Source organism: Zonotrichia albicollis, chromosome Z, assembly GCF_047830755.1.
Source record: "Zonotrichia albicollis isolate bZonAlb1 chromosome Z, bZonAlb1.hap1, whole genome shotgun sequence".
Lineage (NCBI taxonomy): Eukaryota > Metazoa > Chordata > Aves > Passeriformes > Passerellidae > Zonotrichia > Zonotrichia albicollis.
In genome coordinates, this window is record NC_133860.1 from 74,255,554 (window position 1) to 74,278,901 (window position 23,348).

The 23,348-nt window shown below is 36.6% G+C and overlaps 1 protein-coding gene across 4 annotated transcripts in view; it reads right to left on the minus strand.

Moving 5' to 3' along the window:
- Window positions 1-23,348, minus strand: part of PRR16 (proline rich 16) — a 153,404-nt gene that overhangs the window by 14,224 nt on the left and 115,832 nt on the right. The window contains exon 3 of one of the 4 annotated variants that reach the window (XR_003380696.2): window positions 11,358-11,531. The exons of the other annotated variants lie outside the window; for them this stretch is intronic. The gene's annotated coding sequence lies outside the window, so the exon portion shown is untranslated. The remainder of the gene's footprint in view (window positions 1-11,357; window positions 11,532-23,348) is intronic. 4 annotated transcript variants of the gene reach the window in all.

Here is a 23,348-nt window from a genome sequence, read left to right on the forward strand (position 1 = left end):
ACAATATTATCCTTAAATGCAGCTTATTTCTCAGGAACAAGATTAATATGGTACAACGAACATACATTTAAAATAATGACAATAATAGTCACAAAAGAGATAATGCAAATAGAATGTCTTGTCAGAAAACAACTTAAATTCTGAATACAATAAAATACAATGCTAAGCACAGTAGACACGAAGAGCAATATGATCCTTTCCTCTGAGTTGTAATTCATAAAACTAGACAATATCATGCTGTTATAGTTTAATCCCAGTCAGCAATTAAGTAATATGTGGTTGCTCAATCACTCGCTACCACAGAGTGGGCTGGGGAGAACTGAGGAAAAAAATATATAAATCCAAATAAAATTAAAGTATTTTAATAATAATGATAACAAAAACAACTGTAACAAAAGTGACACTTAAAAAAAAAAGAGATAAATAAACCTCAAGAAAGAAAAGGGATAGACAATTCAATATGGCTCACCAGCTGCTGGCTGATATCCAGCCTGTCCTCAAGCTGTATGGTCAGCTCCCACCCAACCCCCTCAGTTTATTGGACATGAGTTTATAGTATAGAATGTGCCTTTAGCCAATTTGGGCCACCTCTCCTGATTTTGCTCCCTCATGGTTTCTTACGCACTTCCTCACTGGCAAAGCAGAGGAAGCTGATTTAGGGTACACACTACCTAGCAACAACAGAAATACCAGTGTATTAATCATCATTATTCTTATTCTAAATCCAAAACACTACTAAGAAGAAAATTAACTCTGTCCCAACCAAACCCAGGATGACTGCTTACAAAACCAGGAAGTGATTTATCAAGTATACTTGAATTTCTCCATCATTTCTGTCATAGAGTCGTCAACCCACGCAATTCAATTCATTCCATACAACCATGTGCCATCCACCCTCATTTCATCAATATTCTACCAACGAAGAAAAGACTGCCTTCATTTCTTTATACTAACTGTGCTAAAGAGTAAAAACTATGAAAATATTTTGCACCTTTCCATATTAATAAAGAATACGTTTAAACTAAAAATTATGGTTAAACTTGCTCAGCGGAAAATTCATTAGGTACCAATGCCTGCATCAAAAAACCAGCTGTTCCTCTTGCTACCTCCCCCAAAAATCTGTATTTGCAAACCATTATTGTACACATGAAGAAGTGAGCAGCAAGAGAAAGAAGACCAGTCACTGAAAAAAAAGTGACCTGCCTACTAATTACAGACTCCTATCCTGAATTGTCTAGCTTTTAATCCCATAGTCTGCTATCCTTTTGATAGCAAGGCTGTACATTCAGATATGTACATTTAATTCATCATTATAAAATAATTTTGTTACAGCATATCTTATCAATAAACTCATAATAAAACTCTGACCCTATTAAAGTCATTATTAGGGAGCTAGGGCTCAGACAATTTACAGGAAACCATTTTGTTCACTCACGTCCCTTCTCCTTTTCAGTACGTGGGCAGCATCGCCAGGTCATTCTCTTCCTTCTACAGCATCATTATTAAGTCCCAAAAGCTAGAGAATCAAAGAAACCAATGTTGCTCTTCTCCCCATTATTCAAAACTAGATAACCACTCTTCTGTACTAAAAAATAAATTTTACTTTGCTGCATGTATTACCTGAAAACCATCTATGTCCTTCTGCTTTTTTCTGTTTGTTAGAATCTTCTTAAAAAACTGAGAGAGAGTCTAGTCCCATCTACAAGGAATCCTCCTTTGCATCATGGCCATGACCATATTGACTCTGGACAAATTGCTAAGCAGAACCCTGTGAATGGAAAATGTTTAGGGACAAGGCTACTAAGGGAAGCTTCCTTTCAACCTCAGGCCCATGAAACGGCTGCCCCATTCTCAGATGCAGAGAAACCACTGCATTTATTGGTCTTTAAATAAAGTCTTTAAATAAAGACCAATAAATCCAGTGACATGATTGGAAGACATCAAGAAAATTATAGAGAAGACATCATCAACTTTGAAGTGATATGTTCAGTGAGGATGTCAATAACCACAGAAAGGAATACTTTTAGTGATGGTTTCTATACTGGGCCTCGTGCCCTTTATCAAGAAAAAAGGAGAAAACAACTACGAAATGTATTTCATGTTCAATTGAGAAAGGGAGATTTACTTGATTCTTACTAAGCCATGTAATTTCTCCTTCTTTTTAAGTCTGGTAGAAGCACCTGGAAGACCAGCCGAAAAAAAAAGCTTTGTTATTTGGGCTATTTTAGCCCAGACAGGATAATTTGGACATATGTTATTACCTGTCTTAAGGACACTGCATGTCAGAGCACATGCCCCGTTATTAGTTCTACTCACATATTTAGGAGTACAACAAAAGTCCTTATGTTTTGAAAAAAAAATTACAAAAAATTATATAGTAATAAATCTTTCTAAACATAGTGCAGATATCTGTTAGGTATTGTTTAAATACTAATGGCATCTGTTAAGTTGTTGTAGTGGCTTTGGTTGGCCAATTTGAGATTTCCTGGCCAATGCACCAATTCATTGGTGGGTCTAGCACTGGCTAAATGCCAGTGTACTCACTAGAATATACTTACTAATTTCCTGCTCTGATATAGGATGCGGAGGAAGGAAAAGCAGGCTCAAAACTTTAAAAGGGTATAAAGAAAAGTTTATTAGCAGAACTGAAAGAACTAAAAGAATCAGCATAAAACCTTCAGAACACTTCTCCTCTCCCTACAACCTTTTCTTTCCCACTACCAATGTACAGAAACAATTCAGTCATTTTATCATGTCTAGAATACTCTTTCTTCAATTCACTAAGGGAGACTTAGTGAATTGTCTTTCCATGGAGACTTCTCCACAAGAAAACAGTTGGTTCATGGCTTTTAAATTCCACGAATAGCAGCCACCCAGGAATCTGCAATTGTGAAGTCCCTCCCATCTTTTCACAACCTTCCCACACCTGCATTTATGGGCCTTGTCAACTTATGGTGTACATATTTTACGGATGAGCTGTTCGAGAGCAAAGATTCACATTATCTATCTGTATGATCATCTTCATCTCTGGGAACAGAGGTCTTCTTCTTTCCCTGGGCGCAAAGAGTCTTCTCTCCTCAGTTCAAACTCTTCTGTCTCTCTCTGTTCAAACTTCTCATGGGATCACAGCTTTTTCAACATCTGCTTGTTTTATCATAGATGCCTTTGCTACAATTTGAACGCTTCATCCCCCACACTCTTCACTGAGTTACAGGGAAAAAGAGTCTTATGTATTAATTACATTCTTCTCCATAGCTTTACAAGAGGTTTTCAGCCCAAAACTAAAGGCATCTCCTCATTTTCCTTCCCATCTGAAATTTGGCTTCTTCTTTACTGACTTCAGTGTCTAATGTTGCCTTCTACATGTCTTTACTCTTTTTCTTTTCTTTCACTCAAGAAAGGACCAATGCTTTGCAAGTTTTATCTATCTGTGCAGTGAAAGGGTTAAATCACACCCAGGCCTGTGGGTCATCCCTGCCAGGCAGCCCGGAGCACTTACAGTGATGTATTTCAGCCCGCACTGGGGGCTGTGTCAGAGTCAAAGACCATGGTCAAAATCCGTGGCTGGCTTTGGTTTTTGCTGCGTTCAATTCCAGCCACAGGGCCGCTTTCTCTGCGGGCCGCAGGGCGGCCTCTGGCCTCAGCCACAGGATCTCATGAGGCGGCCGCGCTGGGAAAGGAGACCTGGTTACAAGATGTTACCAGCCATGGCCCAGTCCTGCCTCAGCAAGGCCCACAGCCTCCCCTCTCCCTGCCTGGCAGCTGCTGGGGCCTGGAGCTGCCTCAGCCAAGGCCCATGGCCTCCACTCTCTCTGCCTGGCAGCTGAGGGGCTGCCTCCCTGCTGAGGCCCAGCCTGGCAGGGACAGGACTCCACAGCCTCCCTTCTTTCTGCCTGGAAGCTGCTAGGACCTGGGCTGACCGGGATAGGGCCTGCTAAGTCCCACAGAAAGGGCTCAGCCTTGTTATAGATGGATAGTGAGATGATTTGCTCTAACAATTAAAAGATAACTATTGTTATTTTTTAACTATTGCGTGAATATTAAGAAATGCTTTAGTGATGTATAGTTGTGTTATTGTACTTTAGATGTACTATGTTCTCCCCATAATTCCCTTTTCCCCCCTGTACTCTTACCATCGGACAGCCAGGGTGGTCTAGGGCAGGTAAACATAAGGCGTGCACGTGTGTCCCTTGCATGGGGCAGTTGGGAATGGACAAGCTTGTTGCTGAGGGGGTGCGACACACCTGACCTCTAATCAAGTTACAAGAAAGGAGTTTCAGCTGATAAATGTCAAAGAAGAGCTGACTGACAGACTTTGGGAGGGGCCAGGGCTGGCTGATGCAACCACCAGGGGTATAAAAGACTGAGCATCCATCTTGAAGATGAACCAGCCATGTGGTATGCGCATGGGGCAGTTCCCAGTGCTGCAGGTTTTTCCTTTATGCAGTGCTTTTGTTGTATTTTTTTAAGGTTTGAAAAACCTTTTTAAATTTTCAAAGTGAGCAGTTGTTTCTCACAGCCCTGTGGCAAAGCCCACCCAGCTCGACCCAGCCAAGACCGGGGAGGCCAAGCCAGCGTTGTTACCTGTTTCCAGGCCTGGAGGAAAAGAGAGCAATCCTGGGGTTTGTTAATTTTAAAGTGCAAATCTCACAGAGGTGGATCTAGCTTTTAATTAGTCATTAACATAGCCAATTAAAAAGCTATGTTAAAAACCTAGCCAGCAATTGGTTTTGCTAGGCACAGAGAAAGCTCTCAGCAGAAAAAAATCACTTTCATGGGTTGCTCCAATGCAAAACCAACACTGTTGTATAAGTTACTTACTTATTCCTGAAAGATACAGAAATATTTAGATTCAGACATAGACTATTTTATTTATTTTATCTTAAGCTTTTTACTCTTTTAGTAAGATTAATTACTATGCTAAATCCCTCATTTGAAGAATTACTGAAAGCAAAGGGAATGCTTCGCTAAAATTTTGGGAATTTTTGCTAGTTTCTACTGTCCAAGAAATCCTCATCATGATCCCTGTTGAGACATCTTTTTCTCTAAAAACTAAACCACCTAAATCTAAATAACACAGGATGCTAACAAACCACCACCAAACTTTTTTTGTAATTATTCCTACTTTTTTCACCAGAAGCTTCAGAAAACATATTAATGTGTGATTTCCCATCCTGCTGTTTTCATCTATAAATAATTTATTTGTAAATGAGCAAATAAGAAATTCCAGTTCCTTACTGGAAGTTTATCTTTCCAAGCTTAGCAAGAGATTGAAAATGGCATGAAAAGTGTAATTTACACATTGCAAATGAAATGTACACATTTCCCTTTTCTTCTTTACACACTACATTCATTTATGCATTGACAGTGTGTATTAGCTTCTACAACGGTATTCTTGTGATCTCACTAGCCACTCCTAGCAACACTTCCTTAATGAGATTATAAAGTTCTTCGTCATGCTAGTTTTGCTGTCTCCAGAGCTTTTCCTATTCAAAGTTCTATAAATATAATCCTGAATAGAAAACCATAAATTATGACAGAATGTATATGATGAGAGAACTTACTAAATACGGTTATCCAACTGAACTCCAACTGTTTAAGTAGTGTATTCATAGATATTTACTATCTTTGTCTGCTTGCACAACAAAATAAAGACTACCAGAACATTGACTCTGAGAGTTTCTGTAATTTTTATAGTGAGAAGCATGCAATCAATGTCAGAGGCAATGTGCTTATCAATATATGAAACTCAAACAATCTCCTGCTTGCTACTGCTTGTTACTACTGGCCACACTTATGTAGTGCTAGTGTCAGTCAAGTATCAGTTTAGATTTGTGAGAAGTAATACTGTAGGACCTACAACACGCAATCAAGTTTTTCCTTTTTTTTGGTATTTTTTTGTTTTGTTTTGTTTTTGAGGTATTTTTTGTTAATTCCACTAGTTTCCAATATAGCTGATATCTAAGCAGCCAAAGTTACAAGGTGAGAGGTACCAGGTATCTTGACATCACAGGAGTCAGTAACTTACACTACGGGTTGCTATGATGAATGTAAAAAATGACAAAACTCCAACCACAAAAATGCTAATAGGGAAAAGAATGGCACTGGAAAAAGACCTAATGATGTATCCTGGGAAAACCTGGCAGTCTTGTTCACTGGTCAGAAGCATGTCACCATTTAAAAGAAGAACACATAAATTTTAAGTAGAGTAGTATGTACAGGATGCACAGAAAGTATAAATTATATTTTTCAATTCCTCAGACATACTTTTGGCAGTGACAGTACATTTCTGTTTACCATTTCAAATTTTAGAAATTTTCATTGGGTAATTTTTCTTTACCCAAATAAATGAGTTTATTTTCATTTGCCTTTTTGGTTCGTTAGGTGCTAGAAAACTGTTTTGGTGGTATCATAATGTATATTTTAAGATAGAATTGGTTATGCCAAGTGTGAACACAGTCCTGGGAAGCTTACTTATTTTCTCATGAATTTTTGGATATGTTATGATACATCTTTCATGAGAAAAGTACTCACCAATATTTCTGGGAGGGTGGTTTTGATTCATTTTGTCTCTCAGATACATGCTTACCAGCTCCCAAAAATTTATTTTCTCAAAAAATCATCTTGTACTTAACTACCATGCATAAAAAAGCAAGAAATTATCAAGAAGATGAAACCAGCTTTTTCTTTGTACTAGAGGATAACATTTGAGCTATGCATTTCATTTCAAATTAAGAAGCTATAGCTTGTCCCAATATTTATTGGCAGACAGGCTTCTGAAGTAGATTTGCTTAAAAAGCAAGTCTAATTACACATAAATGCTTGCTTATCATTCGGTGCAATAGAATATATATGTCAATATGTATATATAAGCATTTATATGTATATTTATGCATTATTCATGTGTCTTATGTATGTGTATACATATAATGTACATACAGACATGTTAATTCACTTTTTCTTCTACTCCTTTAGGCTAGATGCTGGACAAATCCTGGACAATACCCAGAAGACTGCAGCCAGTTAGATGTAGTTTGCAAGGTCACATCCACAAGCTCAAGTGGCCACTACAGTTGTGCCAAGAGCAGCAACCCATGTGAGAATTACATGGGGTGGGTGTCTCTGTACAGAAGCACTCAAACTTCAGTTTAGTTCCATCCCTAGGAGATACATCCTAATGATAATGTGGAAATTACTGTGAACGGAAAAGTACTTTAATGTCTGGGGTGGTTCTTCAACAGGAGATATCAACTGTTTAGCTATAAGTTCATTTAAAAAGAAAAGTACTTGAACATTGCTTCATAAGGGGTTATGAAATAATTTATACCATGTGCTCAGTAGACAATAATCAAACCATAAAGCCAGTCTTGCATATGAGGCACTTCACTCTGTAAAAGAAAATTTGGCTGCATTTCTGGTTTGGTTGCAGATTTTTTTTGAGATCCAAGCAATAATTTTAATCAAAATGCTACAAACTAACATTTTATTTCACTCTGTCCTTTTCAGGCTCTACAGATTTCTGTTTATTTTCAGAAGTGAATAATCTGAAATATTCAACCTACAAGCTAAAACACTCAAAAAGAATTTTGATGCTTGTTGAGGTTTGGGTACACTTGTGAAACAAATAAATCCGGCAATGATAGTGGTGAACAACTTGTTTCTTCAGCATCCTTCCCTGAGTATGGAGGGATGCAGATGAACATCCACCTAAACCTGAGGCCTATGGATGTTTTCCCAAATTAAGGCTGTGTATCTGAGATGCTCCAAGGGAATCTCTTACAGTCCAGGGAACCCACCCATTCATTCTTACTGCATTTCTTGTAATATAAGAATTAGGTAATATCGGATACTATTTTCACATGCTCTTATTTTTTCCTGCCTTTTCATGCTGAGTCAAAGCAAATTTCATTAATTAGTTTGAATGCACATCTGTGTCAACTAGAGGTAGAACAGAGATTAGTAAAAGAAAGAGATGCAACATTCTATTCCTAATGATTAGTGAAATATAGCTATTGAAACACTTGGGAAGTCGATTACAAAGGTTGTCTACCTGGGCAATATCAGAATAAGTAAACATTAAAACAAAACATATCAAGGATGAAGGAGGTTTAGATTTGGAATTACTGCCAAAGTGTGTCACATCCAGTATATAGTACTGGGAAGTTCCATATCAGTGCTGCACCTAATACCTCTTTAATTAATCTGAGGACCTTGCCATCACTGCCTTCCAGTTCATGCCAGAAAGTAAAAGGATGGAAGGTCTGATACGTAAGAAAATATACGAGCACCCTGTACCCCGTGTAAGTCAGTAATCTTTCTGTAAAAATTCAGATATCTTGTGGCATACTTTTGAAACAGTCAGTTCCTGGAGCTGATTATACAACAGAAAACAGGATGATAATAAAAATGCCTGTGAACCTACACTCAATGAATAAAAATAAATTACTTTGATATACAGCATAATCTACTTGACAAAGGAAAAAACCTTTTATCAGTCAGGGAAAGGGGCATTAAAATAATTACAACTGAAAGTTCACAGAGAATAGTTAATTGCTTTAAAAGACTTGCCTCTGCTATTATTTAAAAATTTTTATGTTTCAATGTTTAGAGTTTAGAGGTTTTTGTATAATTACATGCCTTAAAGTGACCTGTAAAGGGTTTGAAAATCATTCTCCCCAGAGTACATCTTCCAGTTGACAGGTGTAACCTTTTCTTATTCAGCCTGAAGCTAGGAAGAATAGATGATAAGTGAGCTGGCAGCCCTCCACCTCCTTATTTTTTAAAAAAAATAAGTATATGGGTGAAAAGAGACATGTAGGACACAATGTAACTATCAATATTTCTGCCTTTTTTTTTTTTTAACATTTACAGATCTTTCATCTATTTCAAATTACTTGAGCAAATTACATCAGCCTTGTAGGATTAGGCCTACTTTGCAAGCCAAAAGGACTTAAAAGACGTCAAAAAAAATCCATAAATTCTCTGATGCATTTTTTCTGCAATTTACCTGTTGAGGGATGAAATAATTTGTGATTCTAGCTAACCACTCACTGTTCATTACCATGTGCTTTACAGGATTTATTTTTTCCTTTATCATTTGCCACAAATATTTTGCCACACAAGAAAAAAGTATTCATTTCACTGACAGTAGATATATGGAGATTACTGAAATTACATTATCCTGTTCTCCCTAAACATGCCAATGTGACTAAAGGCACACAATGATTCACTATTATTACTATTCATTATTATTCTGGTTAGTCAAAATACTCAAATTCAATTATTTTCTTTAAAATGGGTTTCTGTGAGGTTGCTGGACACTGGGATGTTCTGTCTTTGTTTCTAGGAAGTTTTAGCTACTAGAAATTACTGAGTAGCTCACAAGTGAATTTTGGGCAGAAAGCTCTAAATCCAGTAGATGTCCTGAGGCCAACAAGGAGATTTTACTACATGCTTTAACAGCGTATTGGAAGCCCACCCACCCAATCACAGCCCTTTTCCAGCAGTAAGGGTTGCATCAACTCTTGAGCCTTTCTGCACTGTGAAATAAAAATACTAAGGCTTCTATGCATTCATTACCAAGACTTAACCAGTTACTTTCTTGAGCTCCCAAGGAAATCATGGTATAAGGAAGAAATGGAACATAAACCACAAAGGGGACTGAATATATTTTTAGATTGGAAGGTGAAAATAATATCAGGGTATTATTTGGTATCTTCATATGTGTTGTACTTTCAGCAGCAAATATATATGAAAGAGATCAACCTGGCATGACATTTACATTGAAGACATTTGGAAGTCTCCATATGGAAAACACTATGTATTTTCCAGGAACATTAACCTTGGAAAGAGCTCTACTCTACTAGAATGTACATGCTTACAGCATTATAAAAATAAATACATGAATTTAGTATATTTTACAAATATACTTTGATTCAATGCATACCTTCCTTTGCAGGGGTCAACTTTTGTTTCAACAGCTCTTGCAAATACCTGTATACAAAAAAACAAGATGGTCCTATGCAGCCTCTCTTAAAATCTACTTATTAGCTTTCTTACCCACCACTCAAACACAACAAGACATATGAAACTGCCTAAAAAAAGGATGAAATAGCAGTTTATCAGAAATATCAGTATTTACATTTTTCTTAGGCACTCAGAATTATGCCTTCTAATTTATTTTGAGCAGTCCTAGAAATGAGCTTCCAGAACTTGATTATGTAGGTGTGACATAACATTGTTATAGGTGTTATAGACCATGTGACAGGAGCAAAAGGAGAAGGAAAGACTCCTGAATCTATAATTTGGATAATTCCCCCTGTTCCGGTCACAATGCACTCTGTTTTGTTTTCGTGGTAGGTTTGGGTTTTTTGGGTTTTTTGTTAGTTTTTGTGTGTCTATGTGTGCATTTTGTGTATGCATGGAAGTGTGCAAATAATTGTTTTGGACAGCACAAAGGAGAGGGGAAATATTTACTGGAAATTCTTACCTAGTTAGAATAGTAATGAAAAATAAAATGGCTTCATGTTTCCCCTGCAAATTCAAGGAGAGAAGCTGTAGCTTTGGCCTGATGAAACTTTCTTCATGATTAATATTGAAAAATATATTATTCCTCACTATCATTTCCCTTTAAAGTTATCTAAGAGCCTCTTAAGTCTTAATGTCTAAAAGAGCATCTAAGTAAGGGCAATATAGTAATTTTTTAGTGATGAAAACTGGAACAGCTGCTTTTATGTCCAATTCTTGTATTTTGTAGCCACAGGCATGTCCTGGATAATAACCTGAATCATCTGTATCAATAACTGGAACAACATAGTTACTGCTTGCAAAGAAATACTGCTCTTTCAAAATACATTTCCTATATAATAAAAAAGGCATCAATTTATAAGCATCACAGAAAGTAAAGATGCTAAATTTACTTCTGTAAACTATTTTATCTGTGCCATAGTAATTCTCCAAAAAGAAAACAAGGAAACAGAAGAACAGAAAGAAATACAGGAAATTCTTAGCATGTGAGCATATAAATCTCTGCACTAACCTCAACTGTAAGTTAGCAATCAGCTGAAAGCACAGTGATGATGTAACAAAATTTTCATGTACCGTATCAAAACTGCAAAAAATATAATGTACAAATGACAAGCTGACAGCTCATTTCTGAAAATTCTTTTTCCACAACACCACCAGACTCCATTTTGAGTGAAGTCTTACCACTCCTCCCACCAACATAGAGTATGTGCTGAACAGTAAATTGCTAGCTACATCGTTCTTAAATTTTCTATTAAAAGTCTCAGGACAACCAAAATTATTTTACTTTGAGAACCAAATTTTAGGCTATTTTAAGGAATGTCTAAACTTACTCCAGGAGAGAATGGTTGGCTCAGCTGCCTTTGTTGCTGCAATGAGTGTCAGGTAACTCCACTCATCCGCAAGAGAATGTGGCTTTACTCAAAGGACTGGGGGTAGAGAAGTTAAAGAGTCAGAACACTTGACCTCCTCTGTAGCTTGTGAGAAGTCAGCTTCTGGTGTAGAACCTGAGAAGGAAGACAGAATTTGCTGAGGTTTTCACTGGCTGTTGAGAAAGAAGAACAGCTGGCACAAAGCATGACCTGGCTGGTGATCACATTTGCAGAAGCAGCAGCTCAGGGTCTGAAGGAGATCCGATGGGAAACTGTGGCTAATGGGGAGGCTTTAGGGGGGATGCCCTTGGAAGTGCTTACATAACTGCTGGACACACTGAAGAGGGTGTGTTTGTGGAGGCAGCAAAAGAGAAATTCACCCCATCCCTCAGGCACATGATACAGCAGACGAAAAAATGGATACTCTGTCCTTTCAGCACGATACTTGGATTGCTTTTCCAAAATCCAATGATTATCTCAGTACTCTCTCTTTAGTAGCAGCACCGTCCTCTACCAAAATCTCAGAGCAGCCATGAGCAGCTGAAGCCATACTGCTACATACAGAAACACAGAGCATGCTTCAGACACAGGGAGCTGTGAGTTTAAGATGCCTCAGGCAGAGGAAGCAAGTCAATTTGGATTTCTCTTATCTCCAGCAACAGAGGGCAAAAGGAAGGCAGCCGATAAACTCCTTCTCCAGCAATTTGTAAACCTAGCACATCTGTCCCATGCTTTATTTATGAGTGAATGAAAAACAATTGGATTTGTGTCAGATAGAATATCTAAATGCTGAAAGGAATGACAGATTTTGGTTTTTCATTTTGGCCATACAAATATACAGTTCATGTTTACTTTCACTAGGAGTCAAAATCCACTGTCTTTCCTTAGAGGTATAATTAAAAGGATGAATAAAAAACAAACCCTTTGGCCCTGCTGCCTTGCATTACTTGCAAGTAATGCCACCTCAGGTGGTGAAAATATTGGGAAATTAAAACTGCCACTTCTCTTTTTCTTTTTGATGACTTCGACTCTGAGACCAGTAGTGTGTTAACTATATTTCTCATGTTACTAATTTCAAGAGAAATGTCACCATAGAGCTACAGAGAGCAACCAAAACAGTGAACCTTCTATTTTGCCTGTGGGCTGAAGTCAAATTATACACTAGTTAAAAAAGGGGTTTACATGGTACACAAGGATTTTCTACAGCAGAGATTAGAGGTGAATAATTCTTTCCATGTATTATTCTCCTTCCTTTACCCCAAAAAAAGCTCTCATAAATAAGAAAGTTCAAAAACTGCAAATTGTTTGAGAGTTAGCTGAACACTGTACTAACTGATAAGGACGCATCAGAGGTAGCTAAAATCCATATTGTGCTTTAGTAGCTTTAATTGAAAGACAAGTCTTCTGCTCTTGAGATAGAAATTAATTTATAAATCTATGTATAGGACCAATTACAAATAATTTTGTTTTTATTGCAGCTGTCTAATAGTGGCATTACAAAAACTAAGTTGGACGATGGTATCACAGATAAGGTTTTTCCCTTTAAAAAATAAGCAATCAGGAAAAAGTAACATAAAGGCTTTTGCAGAAGGATCAATATGCTCTTGATCTGGTTTAAGAAAGTACCAGTAAGTTCTCTCTCAGAAAATCACAGGATTATACAGATAAACTTCCTTTGTTTAATAGGATTTTTAAATAAAGGCCTGTTAACTGAGATGGAATTAGAAAGAAATTCGAAGGAGGTTATTTATGTTTTCTGTATTTATAAAAATATAATTCCTATTGTTGATTCCGATAGAAACCTGTGCAATAATGATGATTAATAGCATTTTAATTTCTCATATAATTTTCCAGCAATTACAAAATCTATGTTTAAAAGTACCCTAAGGTGACATATTTTTAGTGAATTTAAAATGTGTCTTATACCCAGAAATTGCACTTATTCATAAATATACTGAGTATCTTTCAGTACTTACAAAAAAGCATGGGGTACTTAAGAAGCTAATTTTAAAACATCACCTAAAGTAATCATTGTTTGATTTAATGCTTTTACAATAGATTTTTTTTATTTCATTCCTTCTGTCATACCTTACCAGTGATAAATTGATGGGTTTTGATGGAAGATATAGGAATAAAATTTGTACTAACTGTTTCATGCTGAATCATTTATGCTCCATGTGATCTAGTGCAGGCTGATTTCCACCTTTCAAACAAGCCTTTAAGAAAGAAGCTGCATGAAAGGAACACTGCCCCTATCTTTGGGCTGTTCTACTCTCTTCACTGTGGTGATGCCTCAGAACAGGTGGACACCTCCCCACCTACATGAGCTGCGCACCTGGGCTGACGGAACAGCCTGGACACAGGTGAGAGATCTGCACCAGGGAGAAACAATCCACAGGAGCTGCACACACAGCCCCATGGCAGCGACAGGGATGACTTGTACTGCCTCTTTGCAAGCTCCCCAGAGTGTGTCTACACTGCCACCACGGGGTGCAGACACAAGAGATTGCTGTACCTGCCCCAACATTTCCCTGTATCCCCACCTGCCTGGCAAGGCTCCAATCCTCTGAGGGCAGGCAGGCTTACACGAGGCCAGAAATTCAACGTGGTACACACTTTTACTTGGGAAAATCACATTCCAAAAAATTCACAGAATTGAAAATGAGTATTCTCATTTAATTTCTCCTGGTATTTTCTGGAATACTTCTATCAAGACATTACTTAATGAAGGTGGAATTTGCTTCATGAAAAAAAATGCAAATGTCCTCTCCAAGAAAATGTATACTTGTAGTCTTGAAACCTTCTCAACATGTTGATCCTTACTGCTATTGTTACATTACTACTTTGAAAGACTAGAAGACGCTCCAATATTTCTGACTTTTTCCTAAAGAGTGACACTGTTGTAAAACATTCATGTACAAATGGGCCTATCCATCTAATCTCTCTGGACTTTAATACTTCCATAGGCATTTTTGTCCCAACATTCTAACTCTTAATCTAACCTTAGGTATTTTTCTCTTCATTGACATATAATACATAGGAACTTGTGACACGTGAAGGAGGTGACAACCTCAGAATGGATTGTTCCAGTTATGCAAACTTACGTAAATTTAGGTAATGCTAAAAGTAGACTAAATTTCTCTCAACAAATGGCAATTTTTCTTTTTATTTTGTGAGACATCTGAGTTGATAGCAGTCCCCTCTTCAATTTCTCATCCATACTAATTGTGCTTTCTGCATGGCTGCCCAGCCCTTTTCTCTTGCACTGCTCAATGCCTGTTGGCTGTTCTGACAAAGCTTCAGCAAGGAGAGCACGCTCCCTGCCCATCACATGCATGCACCTCCTTCCCACAAGTTTACATCACTAATGACTTACAAAATTAAAACATTCACTGGTTACACAGCCAAAAATTCACCTCTATTTTCTGTCATAGCTTCCTCTTTGTTATGAATTCTCACAGATCTTTGTAAAAATCATTCTAGCTAGCTCTCATCTAGCTTCTTTCTGCCATTACTGATTAATTCCTCAGCCAACGTTGACCCAGTATGGGTCAGCTGATTTGCACTGAGAAACATCTTTTATTTAACCCTGTAACATCTACTAGAGTTGCTGAAAATACTATGGTTTTCTAAAGCATAAGCAATAGAATACAATGAATTTATAGAGATTCTCATAGCTCAGTTCAACCTCAAAGCAAAAATAGATTTGTAGAAGAAAATTTGTTAAATAGTTTGTTTTCCTCTTTGATAAATTACATGCCCAGCTTCAATTTAAATAATAGAAAGAAAAAGAGATATTAGTATGTCCAAGAAACATTCCTATAGAATATGAAATTTATAGACATATTTCACACTTAAAACAAATGCACTTATAAAAGTACTTTGAAATTGTATTTCCAAGTCTTAGTGTTTCTTCCCCTGTTTCTTTTCTAAAATCCAAGGTTAATTAACAGTAACAATGCAATTTGGCCCTGCTGTCAGATGTCACAGCATTAATTATTACAGAAAATACATAAAACAGTGATACCCAAATCCTAATGCACAGGGGAGTTATTCATTAATTTTAAGAAGGTTTAGCAAGGAAGCCTAGCTTGAACATAAAATCTAAGATGAGATTTTAATGCATTTACATCATTAACTACTTTAGGGTGTCTTTCAAACTCATAAAGCTATCTCATTTTGTACCCATGGCAGAAATCACATAGCAGGCCAGAACTTTCTAAATAATGTATTTAATAATTTATTTATAGGATATCTAAATGCAAATAGCTGCAAAAAATTGAAAAAGGTGCTCTCATAACCCAGGGTTTAATTAGAAATGCGTATACTACTTAAAATTTCAATGTTTTAAACTTACATTCTATAGCTTCATCTAACCTACAGGGATTAATTGTAACATTTCACAGTATCTATTAGGAGGTATATTTTCTTTAACCCGTACTTAATGTCAACAAAACCTTTTCAATGCACAGCTAACTGTTACACTGATCATTTTAAAAGTAATATGAAGATAATGTAAGACTCTTCAAAGCAATTAGCAAAACTATTGTATTTGCTTAAGCTGTTCACCTGATTGAGTGCCAAAAAAATCCACTAGTCATCGTCAAACTTTCTGGTAATGTTATTTCTGTCTAGACACTAAGCATTTTTACTGATGAAATGTCTGTAAAATACAAATTTCAACAATCTGAAGGTGCAACTGACATGTATAAGCATAAGAATTTGTAGATCACACAAGATTTGTACTATCTGAAAAAATACATGATCATGCTAACATATCTGTAGTCATCTTTAAATGTTATCATGTATGACCATCAGTATAGAAATTGCAAAAAAAAAAAAAAAAGAAAAAAAGTGGTTTTCTTCATGTTTGACCTTAACCATTCACATTTTCATATCAGGTATTTTCTTAAATAATTTTATTTATTTAAGCATTATTATCCAATTCTGATCATGACCACAGGGCTGAAATTGGTTTGTACTTATCCCAAATGCCTGCTTTTTATACAGCTCATGACATAATAGACCAGAAATGTGTGGCTTACAAACCACACATTTCTGTCTTCATTAGAGACACACAGAGGACAGATAACATGCCATTTTTAACTAGCCCTCAGCTGAAAATGAACTCCATGTTGAACTATTTTCTCAGTAATTGAGATTCTAAAAGTTTCTCCTCCAACAAACGTCTCCATAAGAACTCAGAAATGTGTACTGTCTGAAGTTCATTTCTACTCCAGAATTAATTTCCTCCTGTAACCAGACTTGTTCTTAAATTCATCATCATTAACACCCCAAACTACTTATACTGCTTTCTATCTGACCCATGTGGTTCCCAAGAGAAAGAAAACCTGGATACTCTTCCCATTCTTATTGGTGATCCTAAAATGAGAAAAATGCTAAATTATTTTCCAACAATCCCCCATATCTCAGAAATGCAAAAAATACACTCTACAACTCATTCTGAAGGAAACTTCAAGACAAGCTTCTTGTTCAGGATCTGAGTACAGTCTGAGAGGTTTCTGTGTCTCAAAGAGTTGAATACCATAGCCATGAAGATGTTCCACCACTATTTGCACAGTGATTTCTAATAAAAAGTACTTAGGGCAAAATTCTCTTTTGAACTTGCCAGGCTGAACTTGCCAACACTCGCCTGTAGAGAGAAATCTCAGATAACCTTCTGATTTTAAGAGCATTCACCAGAGATATGAGCTGCAGAACCAGCCTAAATAGTACCAATTTATCCTGTCTGCTTGGAGGACCTTCTGGGAGCAAACTGGATTTTTATAATCTGTAAACTTTATATGCCCTCATTTTGCTGTGACATCAACTGTTGTTCCTCTGATGACCATCTTCCCCAAATCTCAGTGCTCCAGTGAGCCAGGACAGCAAAGAAGCAAAGACACACACACAGTAAGGTGATCAGAATAGAACTATTACTATTAAATCATATGCATGATATTAGAACTGTAGTTTGTAATATTACTATCAGAGAAAAGACAGAATGCCCTCCACAGCAAAGTGAAAAGCTTGCACATTCAAAATCACAAAACAAAGCTGCCTTTTGTGGAGTGGGGGAAATTGTAACTGCTGGGAAACCAAAACATAACAGAAGATGGAGAAAAAGACTGCTTGGGCCAAACTGTATTTTGATTTGCATGATAAAGGATGCAAATAGGACAGAATTTAATCTGATTCTACATGTAAAAATATAGGTGTAAACCAATCAAAACAATTTAGAACAAGAGTTCTCATGGGTGAATATTTCTGAAGAAAGAACATTATGCATACCAAAATAAAACTCCTAAGACACAAGATAATACACAGAAAATAACATATTTATCAGGATTTTATTTTGTGTTCATAGGTAAGTATCATCAGCCAGCTGAAAGTATGATCTCTATTATGTATATTCCATGCAAAGCAACTTCAACTAGACTATTGCAAATATTCAAGAAAAGCAATCCAGTAAAACTGAACAGCAAGAACACTGCTCTGTCAAAGTGAAATAAGGCAAAACAAAATAGGAAATAATAACTTTGGTTTTGTTCCCAGATGTATCTGAAGTTTTCGAATAGTTATTATAATTTCAGATAGTGACTAATTTATCTTAGAAGGCTCATTTGAAGTTCACCTAGCCCTATGTTACATGCCACATATCAACCTGGTAACACAGATGCCCAGAAAAAAACCCCACAAGTAGAAAATTGTAACTTACTACCTTTAAATGTTTTTATTGACTACTGAATACGAGAGATGCCTTTACTCAATGAAAGCTGCAGTTTATAACCTAATGTGTTTTGGGCTTTGTAGATAGGCAAAAGACATTTGCAGGGCTGAGCCACTTTGCCTTGCTGACATTCACAGTTGGCTGGGATTCAGAAACAAACATTCCTGTAAATAATTTCTCTGTGAACACAGGTTTTCATAGCAAAAACTGACCAGATCAAATCCACTTGAAGAGCTTGCCCTTTTTTTTTTTGTTTTCTTCAATCCATCCAGAGAATGTGCATAGAAGAGAAAGGAAAGGGAGAGACCTCAGAGATGAAAGTAGATTTTTAAATGTCAAAATATCCTACTAGTAGTGACAAAGGCAATGTTTCTTTCCCTCCTGTGATTGGATTTTAACCCTATCGTCTACTTAGAAGACAAACATGATTCCAAATTACAGTGAGTATGACATTTTCTCCCATGGCTTTTCGTGAAACTGTGCAAGTTTTTCAGACAATAATGCACATGTCCTTGGCAAAGAGACAGCATGACTGCAGTTAATAACTTACTCTAGACACAGGGAGCATCCTGATGAAAAAGGATTATAAACAAACTCATTTTAACTGAAACAGTCGTGTTCTCTCATTTCTATCCTAATACTGTGCTGTCCAAAAGGATTTTGACAGCTACTCAAGAGCACTAAGCAGAGAAATTGTAAGCAAAAATGCTTTCTCAGGACCTGACATGGGATGCAGTTTTCAGGTGGATTTGCCAGCATACTTCCTAAGCAGAATATGCTTCAGATCCAAAAACTCTCAATTTTCAGTGTTTGGTTTCAGTAGAGATCCTAGACTATGGTAACATTTGAAAAAGGCAATTTGGTTCTTTTGGAACAAAATGAAAATTATTTTGAACAAGTCTGCCCTTCCTCAGAATGTACCTCAAGGCCTCCTCTACACTCAGCATTATTTGGAAGATTCCTAGAAGTTAACAATCCTTAAAAAAGAATTTCTTCATCTTTTCTTTTACTAAATAAGTGTCTCTTTCTTGAAATCTGCCAGTGGCACAATGCTAAATGTTCTTTGTCTGTTCAAAAATTTTCATTCCACATGCCCAAACATCTTGCTCTGCAGTACATTTTGTTCTCCTCCCAAAAACCTGCCCCCATAACCTGCTGTACCTGCAGGACCTAATATGAAGCAAAATATATGAAAAATATATGCCCAAAAAATACATGAAAGGACAGACAGAGTAGTTATGCCAGTTGTCACACAGACACATGTCCTAACAGAGTCAGTGCAATTTACCTGACTTCATGATTTCATGATTTCAATTTACCTGATTTCATGAAAGGAAAGAGCAAAAACAGAAGTCTCATCATGGAGTCAGGCCAAAATCATCATACCATTGACATCACAGTTTGTATTCTTATTGACTGCTTCCACTGGTAATTTCTAGATTATTTGCAAGGCTGTAAGGCTTGCAAATAAGGCTGGTATTTCTTGTAAATGCCTTTTTGTTATACAGCAATATAAGAAAGCAGGTAGTGTTTGCTGGGATCTACTGATGACTAATAACTAACTAGCTAGCTAACTAGTTATCACAACTACTACTATAGGTATTATAGATATTATAACTACACATGATTGTTATTATAAATAAATATAGAGCTAGCCAGGTAGACAGGAGCAACAGAAAAAGCTGGATAATGTTTTCCTCAGGTGCTTCTCTGGATAAATTTTCCAGGTAACTGAATGCCTGAAGAGAGAATCTAGATTAGGGAAGCAATCTAGATTAGGTTTAATGTCAATCAAGTTACTGCAGTAAGAGACTGGGGAAGCAATTGAGTGCTCTAATTCCACATAATTTCCACCTATTTGCATTCATCTGTACATGTAAAGTTCCTGAGCTGCTGTCCATAGTAATTTAATCACCACCATTCCCAACCTTTCATCTAGCCTGAACATTTTATGAGCTAGCTATGGGATTATTTTATGCAGTTGTGATTTTTTCTCTCTGCAAGGCAAATGAAAGTGCAAAGTAAATGAATACTTTCATGAAACACTATTCTACAAGATCTGCTGCTATTTCAGAAATTGCTGTAATTTTCATCTCTCAAAAGAACAAACTGCACCATGGATTGCTTTATCACAGGTGATATTCAAGACAACGTCTAACACTGATGCTGGAATACAGTGGTAATATTTGCAAAGCGATTCTAAGTGTGAAACACTTTTGAGAAATGTTAAGTTGCTATTGAGAAAAATGGACTTAGAGGTGACTAACAGTAAGATAACTTTATCTGTTCCAAAAGTTTCCAATTGAGGTGCAAGCAAAACTCAAGTTTGGGGTTTTTTCTGTCCTTTTTTTTTTTAGCAACATCTTGCTCAAAATTTTTGCAGTAATATGACAAAGTTATCCACTGTGTCACTTCTGTTAGTAAACTCAAAAAAGGAAATACATCTCTTAGGCAAAAAAAGTAACTCAGATTAAAGCATCCTTTTTTGACCAAGTTATTTTCTGCATGCAACTTGTCTCTCAAAGTCCACCACATCCAGTCACTAACTCTGCATACTACTAAATTAATTCAGTGGGCCAGAGCCTCTTTGGACAGTACACTGGCAACACCAATGAATATTGGAGTAACAGAAGACACATTCTTGTGTTCAGGACTGGAAAGACAGGAATGATTGAGCTCAAAGACATTAGTATGGGAAAACTCTAGGAAGGAAGCTAATAGTGTCACTAATTAAAACCAATGAAAATCCTAAATGCCTTTATTCTCTCCAACTATAAACAACCATGATATATGGTACACAGCAACACAGTGTTTTCATTTCAGTTCACAAAGCAACACAATTAAGAATATATGTAGTGGTGGAAAGACTGAATAAAAACTGTGGAAAGTGCTCAGTGAACAGCCTGAATGGACAGACTCACATACTTAGAGCAGATATCCCTAGAGGAGGAGAAAAACGGTGCTAAACATTACTTCAGACAATACTCAGTGTTAAGACAGTAAGACTGAAGCACAGTTTACACATTTATGAGGAAAATTCAGACTCACAGAAACATACACTTCATGATTTTGCCACTTTTCAACTAATTCAAGAAAATTAAGAGCAAACTACCCAGAACCACTGCATACATGAAAGAATTCTAATACAGCTTTCTACAGCTTGCTAAGTCTGAAATAGCCCATGGCATACACATGCATTAAAATCTACCTTTCACAGTACATTAACCTCTGAGTAAAAGCAGTTTTAATACATGGTTTAGAAAATACATAGCAATAATCTCAAACATATCTTCTGGAGAGAATTTCACTATTAAACTAGACATTATTATTAATATCTGCTTATTAGTGAAGCTCCACATGTTGAGAGATGCTGAAACAGGCAGCAACTTTTTGAACCAATTTTTATTAGATCATTTTAGTCATCTCCAATCAGCTCCTTGAGATAAAAAGATCAGAGAAAAACTGGAAGGAATAGGTGGAGAGTCCAGTCCATACCCAGTCCACAAGAGCAGGCTTTAGAGCTAGGCCAGGCTGATTTTGGCCTTGTCCCAAAGAATCTTTCCAGGGACTCTACATGTTTCTATGACATGCTGAGCCTCTGCCTTCAGCACTTACTCGCTCTCAGCATAAGAAATGTTCATAAATAACTCTGTTTTCTGATGCTTGAATCATAACTGTAAAAAATTCCCAAATTCTGGGAGTGCTCAAGGCCGGGTTAAATGGGGATTCAAGCAATCTGGTCTAATGGAAGTTAAATTTTTCAGGTATATAGGAATTTAATCTATAAAATGAAAATATCTAAGAAATATCTACCAGTCTGCATTAGGAAGCAATACCAGTTAGATGTCATCTCCTCCCCTGTTTCTTTTAATATGACAGGAAAATATATTAAAAAACCTCTCAAACCCAGAAAAAAACCCCTAAAAATAAATACAAGAAAATCAATTACCATAATAAAATATACACAACAACTATAAATATCAAGGATAACTCCACTAATAGGAGTTAAGTTTTAGCATCCAGAATAGTACAGGCCTTGTTAATTTACAAATCTGCATGAGCACTACACTGCTTGGAAAATTGCATGTCCTGAAACAATGAGTATGGTCCAGAACAGCATATGTGAGTAACTGCAAATTTACTTTGCAAGAAAAGTATTTTTATACAGCAATACAATAGAGTTTATGAATTTATCAAAAATCATGTCATCTTTTCAGGTGGGCTGGAATGAATTGTTTAAATTTATCCTTGGGGTTAATTCTAGGAACTTTTGCAGTGCAAATCTCCCCTCCTGATCACTGCAAATCTGTGTGGGCTCCTGGAAAGGGACAGAGCCTGGTTTAATTCTGGAGGATACTCTATTACAGACTTGTGACAGCACGTTTTGCCAGCAAAGAGCAGGGGAGCACCTCATGCTCCTGCTGCCACAGGCCAGACCCTGAAGAGCTCTCCACCACTGCTGCACTTCTGTGCTTCACCTTTCTGGGACTCCTCAAGATGCTTGCAAACTTACATGTTTCAAACTCAGGAACTATGCTGCAGGCTTGCTCCTGAGCTGCTAGCACAATTTTCTGTAAAGTGGAATATCTGATTTGCTCTGCCAGCTCTGTCTAGGAGGACTCTGTTTAAAGAGACAAACAGTTGGAATTTTATTCTGCAGATTTCAAAATGTTGTTTCAAGTATTTTGAAATATCTGTCATTTGAATGTAGCTAGTTTCAATAAATACTTAATTATTACTTAATTCTTTAAAAATCTTCTTACCCTGTTCCTCAATTACAGGATTAGGCCCTCTTTTCCTAACTATAACATAAACTGTTCCAGACAGACCCTATAATATGAACACCACCATTTTCAATAGTTGACCAAATGTAATAACAGTTCTTAAGACAAAATGTTTTATAACTCTGCACAGAGCTGACTTCTCTAACAAAGAAAGAAAAAAACCCTTTTTGTTCTCTTGTGAATTAACCTTTTTAAAGAAAATAAAATTTAAATTTTTTTTAAAGAAGATTTCTTTTTTAATTTTTGTGAGTGTACACCTAAGTTGTCATTCATCTTCACCTTAACTTTAGATATGCAATTTTGCATTCTTACCCAACTCAATGTAAAATTCTACTTAACAACATTTCACATAAATTTTAATATTTAATAGGACACATTGTTTTTCTAGAGATGGTGGGTTTATGTCAAACCTTTAAAATTTCAGAAAAAACAGGCATT